Raw genomic sequence first — 7,527 nt, 5'->3', positions numbered from 1 at the left:
AAAGAGTGGACTGTAAGTCATTAAAACAAAATCAGAAACTTATGAGAGTGGAACCAACCTCGCTAAATCATGGTCAGGAGCCCAGAGGTCAAAGTCTAAGAGATGGAAGTTCCACGGCTTGACTAGATTTTGTAGCAAATGCTACATATGCCTTGCGATTTTAGCTTTGGCTCCCTCTCCACCCAAGAACCCTGGCTTAAAATTAACCCTTTATTCTCCCTTCTTCCCTCCCACTTCTTTGCAAGATCCTGAAAATAAAGCCTTTTAATTGGGTATTGTTCAACTAGGTCAGTCTTACAAAAATGACTTCCACATTAACCACTGCATTAAAACCAACCTAAGGGCTTCCCTGGTGGCGCAGTGATTGAGAGTCCCCCTGCCGATGCAGGGGACACGGGTTCGTGCCCCGGTCCGGGAAGATCCCACATGCCGCGGAGCGGCTGGGCCCGTGAGCCATGGCCGCTGAGCCTGCGCGTCCGGAGCCTGTGCTCCGCGACGGGAGAGGCCACAGCAGTGAGAGGCCCGCGTACCGCAAAAAAATAAAAATAAAAATAAAAAAATTAAGGTATTTTGTTGTTTTTAGCCTGGTGAGTCTAAGGCTGACCCCAAATTTAGTTACCCAGAGATTAAAAGAATATAACCATGTAGTTATTTAAGCTTTACTGGAATAAAAAAGCCCGATAACCTGGCTGCCTGCTGGTCAATGTAAATCTAGTCAACTTTAAACTTTTGGGGGAGGACAGTTGGACTGGAAATATTTACAGAGACTTTTGAAAATTTCAGTGCAGTGGGGTATCATTGGCATTGAGGTGATCACAGCTGCAACCCTGCCAAACTCTGTGTTTGTCAGATCTAGTGATGCCTGATGGTGCCAGCACTGTGTATAGCACCCAGGACAGCTGATACCACACTGCTCCTGACATCTTAAATTCCCCACCTAAAATGCACCAGGTTGACAAGCATATATTTAAATATGAATAATATGGGAGCTTGTACGTGGCTAAATCTCTGAGGTCAAAATATCCTTGCTCCAAGACGAAGTCAGTGGTTTATTTTTCTTACAAAATCAAGGTCCAAGAGATTCAGAACGAACCACTTAGATGAATTACAACTCCTCCCTTTAGATACACAACTTATGTCAAAAGACTGGGCTTGCTTATAAACATCTAGCCCATAAGACGAAGACCAGAAAAACGAACTGGCATATTCAGCTGTCATCAGGCCACACTGTTACTCAGATTTTAAAGGCTTGGAAGAAAATTCGAACAGTAGAAACCTTCTACTCTTTCTTGCCCATATTCATTCATCCACATTCCATTTTGGAAACTGAGACATACTCTGTAGCTTTCCCCAGCATCTGTACAAGAATAATACAGTATAAAGAACACGAGCTCTGAAACCAGTGAGGTCTGGGCTTGAGTCCTTCCTCTTTCACTTGAGCAGTTTGGGCAAGTCACCATCTCTGAGTCTCAGATTCATTGTGTGGATAAAACGAGGTAATCATTATATGTGTAAGCTGCATCATGGTGCTTTGCCACATAGTAGGTATTCAATAAATATTACCTCTTCTTTGGTGGCAAATTTCTTGTGCAGGAAAGTTAGCTTGTCTGGCAGTGAGAAGAGGACAGACAGTGTTCCCAAACTTAGCAACCCAGCCAGCTTTGAACAGTCCTGCCCTGCCTGTGGAGAAGTCCCCGGGGAAGTTAAGTGAAGATGTGTGTTGTCAGAAAACTGGATTCCAGGCTCTGCTGCCCAGATGGAGTCCCCTCTTTTGCTCACCCAGCTACAGCAAAACACAGGGAGACAAACTGACTCAGAACTGAGTTAGCCTCGTAGAGCAGATGTTTCCTCTTCCCTGAGAGGAAAACAATTTGACAAATTCAGAAATGGAAATGATCATTCTCTCCAACCAATTATCAGGAGCTCATTTGGATTTCAAGGTCATTGTGTATGGGGTACTCCTCCTTCCCATGCCTCCTATTTTGGCTTCACTCCCTCTCTGGTTTTGAGGCTCAGCATTCCTGCACACATTGTAAACAATCACGAATTCCATTTTAGGATTTCGTCTCCTGGTGATGTGCCGCAGTCCCCCTTTTTGGGAAAATGATGCTTGGCAAACGAGTCAAGGTTTCACAGATTATGAAGGTTAGGCACTTTTTTCTCCTGCCTATGGCTTAATTTAATTAGATCCCCTGTAATAGCTCAGCAGCAAGAGTCACTCTGCCGAATGGGCTCCAATTTGCCCATGGATAACCTTAAGAGGAGAGCACACATGAGATATACTGGATGATTCATCAGCTGATGGAAAATGCAGTGAAACCTTTTCTTTTTCAATGGGATCAGGCAAGGTGACTGGGAAAGCTTCCCTGGGAGTAGACACCTGGTAACTCCACATCTACAAAATCATTTTAAAATATGCTTACAGTGACGTCATCAGCAAAACAACTGTCTGAACTTGAAATTATTCTGTGGCCGCTGGACCTTGACGACACTGATGCAGGAGTTAAATCCAGCCGTCTGGGACTTCGATCAGCTATGTCTGCCCCCCACAGAGCAGCCAGGACCTCTTAGCAGGAAGCTTCTCTAGGGCATGAGGCCCAAGCAGAGAAGTCAGGAGACCAATATGCTCTTTCTTATTCTGGCAGATGCTGAGTTACCTCATGCTTTTCCAAGATTTCAGATGTGCACAGACTCTGATAATGATTACCCTTACTGGGGACAGGAAGCTACACAGATATTGCTTTTCAAACATGGAAAAAAAAAAAAAAAAACCCTGATGCCCTGAAGTTGCAGGATATTTTGGCAGCTATGTTCAGGCTGGATAGAAAGGCATCCCTGTGGGAGCATAGCTTTCCTCTGGTTCCATTTCACTTGTTGTCTTCGGACAGAGAAGATGGAGAGATGACGGATTGGGTGGAGGATGTGTGATGGAGATTTTCTGTTAAGATGGAAATGAGGAAGGCTTTAGACAAGTGACAAATGACTTCCCGAGAGGCTACATGGACCTAGTCATCCCACTTATGAACAGGGTTGCAACTTAAGACACAGTGCCAGAGATGACCTAGGACACAAGACTTACTGATGTGGTCGGTTGCCACACTGCCTGCCCATTAGTTGTGGGAATAACAGTCTCCAACACTGTCCTGTAACTCCTTCCAGAATGGATGCTCGAAGGAGATGCAGTCAAATCTTCTTCATGGACACAAAGCCCATTATTTCATGCAGCCAACATTTACTGAGTATATGGAATCTGCATGGTACTGGGCTAAGAGCTGGTGATGCAAAGAAGAATAGGATACATCTCATTTGGACACATCTCATCTTTCCGAGAGAGCACGTCTAGTTCTGGGGACTAACGCTGGAACAAATGCAATGTGACTGGTTGCATTGTGGAGGTTGTGCTTTAATGAATAAACACGGGACTTGGATCTTCCATCACATGCTTCCTGCTAACTCTGCCACATAGGTGCTATGTGAATTTTGGCCTATTACTAAACCTCTTGGACCTTAGTTTATTTACCTATAAAAGTTGAATAGTCTTAAAAGGATATTATTAGGGTTACTAATATATATATATATATATATATATATATATATATCTCCAAATTATCACCTGGCACAGAGCAGCTACTCAGTAATGGTTTAATTGGGAATTCAAAAGTGCTGTGACAATGACATCGCAAAGTGCTATGAGGGCACAGAAAAGACAGCTACCCTCTGAGAGTTATCACTTAGCCAGGTGTTAGAAGAGTCGTTTCTCACCCAACGAAGAGTTGGGTAAAGATGACCGCCAATTAATTTTCATGAGAAAATACCCAGAGAAGTGAAAGAGCAGGGTCTACTCGAGTTGGCATGGAGAGTGCAAATGGTAGGTGGCATTGCAGGCAGGTTCAAATGCAAGGCTGTGTGGCTAGCTGGGACTAACTTTTGGGATAAGGTCATTGTGTCGGCACTGGAGGCAATAAGGAGGCTGACCGGTTCAGGAATGGGATTTATCGAGTTAATTCTGGAGAACGGGGCACTAAGGCGATGAAGTGAAGGGAGCGGGGGAATTTAGGAGGTGAAGGTCATGGTGAAGGTGAATGATGATGATCGGCACCTCATCTGGATTGGTGGCAAGGAACATGGAGCCCAGGGGATGGAGTGGAGGGGGATCTATGAGGTGAAGAGAAATAGACCAAGTGGACGTGGGGTGTGAGATGCGAGGAGATCCAAGGATGTCACTGAGCTTGGGCTGTGGAAAGGTTGCCAACATCTCCACGAATTTCGACGGAGCATCCTTCGTGAGCTTATAGGAGTCCAAGGGGCAGGGGCTGGAGCCACTCCAACTCCCTATTCATCAGTGCAGTCCGATCCTGGTTGTGGCTACGGGCTCTGAGTCCTGTGCTGTGCCAGCATTTGCATGGATATCCTCACTTAATTTTCCCAACAATCCTCTGAGGCAGGTACTACCATTCTCATACTACAGGTGAGACAACTGAGGCTCAGCTCTGTGAAGAATCTCGCCTAATGTCGTACAGCCAGCAAACGCTGGAGCTGGGAATCAACCAAGATTTTTTTGATGCCAACCCCCTTGCCCTTAACCACTTCCCTCTGTCTGTTCCTCTTTTGGGGATGATTACCCCCCAGGATTCATACTGGAAAGCCACTTAGGAGGATCACTCTCTCTAAATGAAAACAGTCTCTCTCCACATTAATAGATTCTTTTCCTGGGTTTAATATGGAAGAGAAAATTCTGACTGAGGCCAGGCTGTCTCCCTCTTCCAAGTTATTTATTGTAGAAGCAACATTTGTAGAAGGAACATCTGACTAAGCCAGGCAGGAAACTCACGCCACCCCTCATATCTATATACATTCATTCAATCATCTCTCACTTACCCAGCACCTATTGGTAGCAGCCTACCGATGCTCTCTCTTGCGCTGTGCCAGGCACTGTGTCAGCCGTCTGAAGATGTCTGGGATGCTTCTGGAAACCTCTCTTGCTGCTCTTCTTTACTGTACCACCTTCCATAGAAAAAGTGTTACCCCTTTGGCATTCTGACAGCGCACAGAGGAATCAACGTGTCTCTCTTATTTCTGGAATTGCTAAAAATGCTGCAGATCATTTTTAACCTAACATTTGAGGAACTAAATTGGGTTCTCCCCATCAGTCTTCCAGAAAATTAAGATTCTGATAAATGGAATATTACCTGCCATATCAGTAAACAAAGGATGTCACAGCCATTAGCCTGTGGTGAGCTGGTGAGCCCTGAGGGAACTCAGGAAGGAAAGAATATCTGCCATCTAGCAGACATCAGACTGCGGACACTCCCCACGGTGAGCCCCGCAGGAAACTCAGGATGAGAAAACACAGGATACTGGCCGGCAGATAGCTGAGGTGCATATCAAAGGAATGATTTCAGTGAGCCCAGGCTCTTGCATCTTCCCATACATAGGCTAAATTCCTTAACTTGACATATCTGGTTTTCTTTAATTAACAACAATATGTTGACGTTCAGATTACCTGCCCTTTGTTGCAAAACTTCTATAAAGCCTGGCTCCACCCACCCCTCTCCTCGGAGCAGTTCTCTCAGGGTTGCTTGAGGTGCTGCCTCCAGCGCTTGAAGTCCCACCGAATACGACAGAACTCTCAACTTTTAGGTTGTGATTAATTTTTTAGTCCACAGTTCTAACCTCAATTTAGTCTTCACGGAGAGTGACAAATCTTCCCTGTCAGGGAGGACTATGTGGGCCTCCCAGTGGGTTGAGACGCCTCAGCTTTGACTTGCATCTATGGAACACGGGGGTCTGCAGAAGTCGTGGTGCTCTACGATCTCGGTCACCCAGGTTTTCATCCCTCCTTTGAAAATGAGATATCCCTGCCTGTTTTGAAAATTAGGGGATCTGGTCTCAGCGTGACTGTGGCAATGGAAAGCAGTTGGGTGGCCACCAAAATACAGTCACTACTACAGCTCGTAGGTAAGCCTGACCACCATGAATCAAAAATCCCAGACCTCAAGGTCGAGGATCACAGGGGCAGTTTGATACCGCGTCTCTATAAATCAGTGCAACTTCTTTTAGAAAGACTGGGACACTGCTTTTTCTTTGGTTTTCAGAAAAACCACAGCACACACCGCATCATATTAAAATTTACATTTATGGTGGACCTCCAAGTAGTTATGAGCTCTTAGATGTTAGGGATTATGCTGGATTCACCTTTAGCCCTAATGCTAATGCTTAGCACAGCACCTGGAACTTCCCAAGTCTTTAATAAATATTGTTCAGAGCCACTGCTTTAGGCATAACCGTCGACAGGGACAATCATAAAGCCCTACGAAAGAAAGTAATTTAATTCACTCAAGAGTCTTCTGCGCACTCCTCTTACTCAAGATGAATGGCAAAAGAATGTGTGGGCTGGTGCGGGAGAGGGAAGGTGGATGGTTTTATAAATGAAGAGGATTATAATATCGTAATGTGGTTCTTTTATTATGGATCTAATATATCCTAAAAGAAAAAACAATCTCACTAAACCAAGAGTAGAAAGAAGAATCTGTGGTCTCTTCAATTAATGTAATGGGGATCTCAATTTAGCTCAAAGAGAGAGTCAGTCATGCCTGGGCTTGTCTATTGAATTGGTGAGAGCAGCTGCCTGGAGCCTGTTTGCATATGGATTGAGGGTCCTCTTGGGACGGTTCTCATTCTGAAGGAAGAAGTTGCCTGGCAACAAGAATTTGACCCAGGGAGACAGCCTTCCCCAACAGAGGAGCAAGGAAGCCTGTGTACAGTGTGGTCTGTCTTCTAGATCTGTCTCCCAGCTGGATGACATGAATATACGCCTAAGTGCCACAGAGAGTCTAAATGAACAAAGTGGAGAAAAATAAATCTGCTTTACTAATATTCTTTTGAAACACTGGAGGACAGTGTAGTGCTTCAGAGGCCATCTGATAGACTAAAACCTTAAATGGAAGGGAGGCATTTTCCCCCTTCTTACTAAACATCAGTTTGGGTGTGGTGACGTCGCCAAAGCATTCAGTACAGGGTATGGCTGAGCAGCAACAGTACCGGGGGAAAAGATTCCAATGTCCAGTAAAGCATTAAGGATCAATACCTATAGGATGTGGTGGTATCCAGGTGACACTCACTGGGATATGTCTGCCCCTGGTATGTAGCAACAGAGTGACAAAGTGGTACCCGGCAGAGGGCTGATGGGAAACTGTTGCACCCAATGGACCTTTTAATTTCTGAAGCCAATTGGGATAACCATTCCATTCCATGTTTCTCCAGGGGAACCGACAGTCCCCTGTACAAATTACAGGATGCAACTCGACGGCACCAGTGTCCCAAAGGCAAATGTGTATGTTATGTAAAAAGTAACGACAATCCCTTTACCTAAGGCTAATAGCAAAAATATTATTTACAATTAATTTACATATATATTTTTAAATATTTTTCAAAATTTATACGATGGAAGATTTTTTTACTTTTTTTTTTTTTTTTTTTTTAAAAAAAAAATGTTCTAGTTACAAAACAAAAGTGTTTTTGGGGTTT

Source organism: Lipotes vexillifer, unplaced genomic scaffold, assembly GCF_000442215.2.
Source record: "Lipotes vexillifer unplaced genomic scaffold, Lipotes_vexillifer_v1.1 scaffold696, whole genome shotgun sequence".
Taxonomy (NCBI): Eukaryota; Metazoa; Chordata; class Mammalia; order Artiodactyla; family Lipotidae; genus Lipotes; species Lipotes vexillifer.
The sequence above is the reverse complement of the archived record's forward strand: the minus strand, read 5'-3'. Positions refer to the sequence as shown.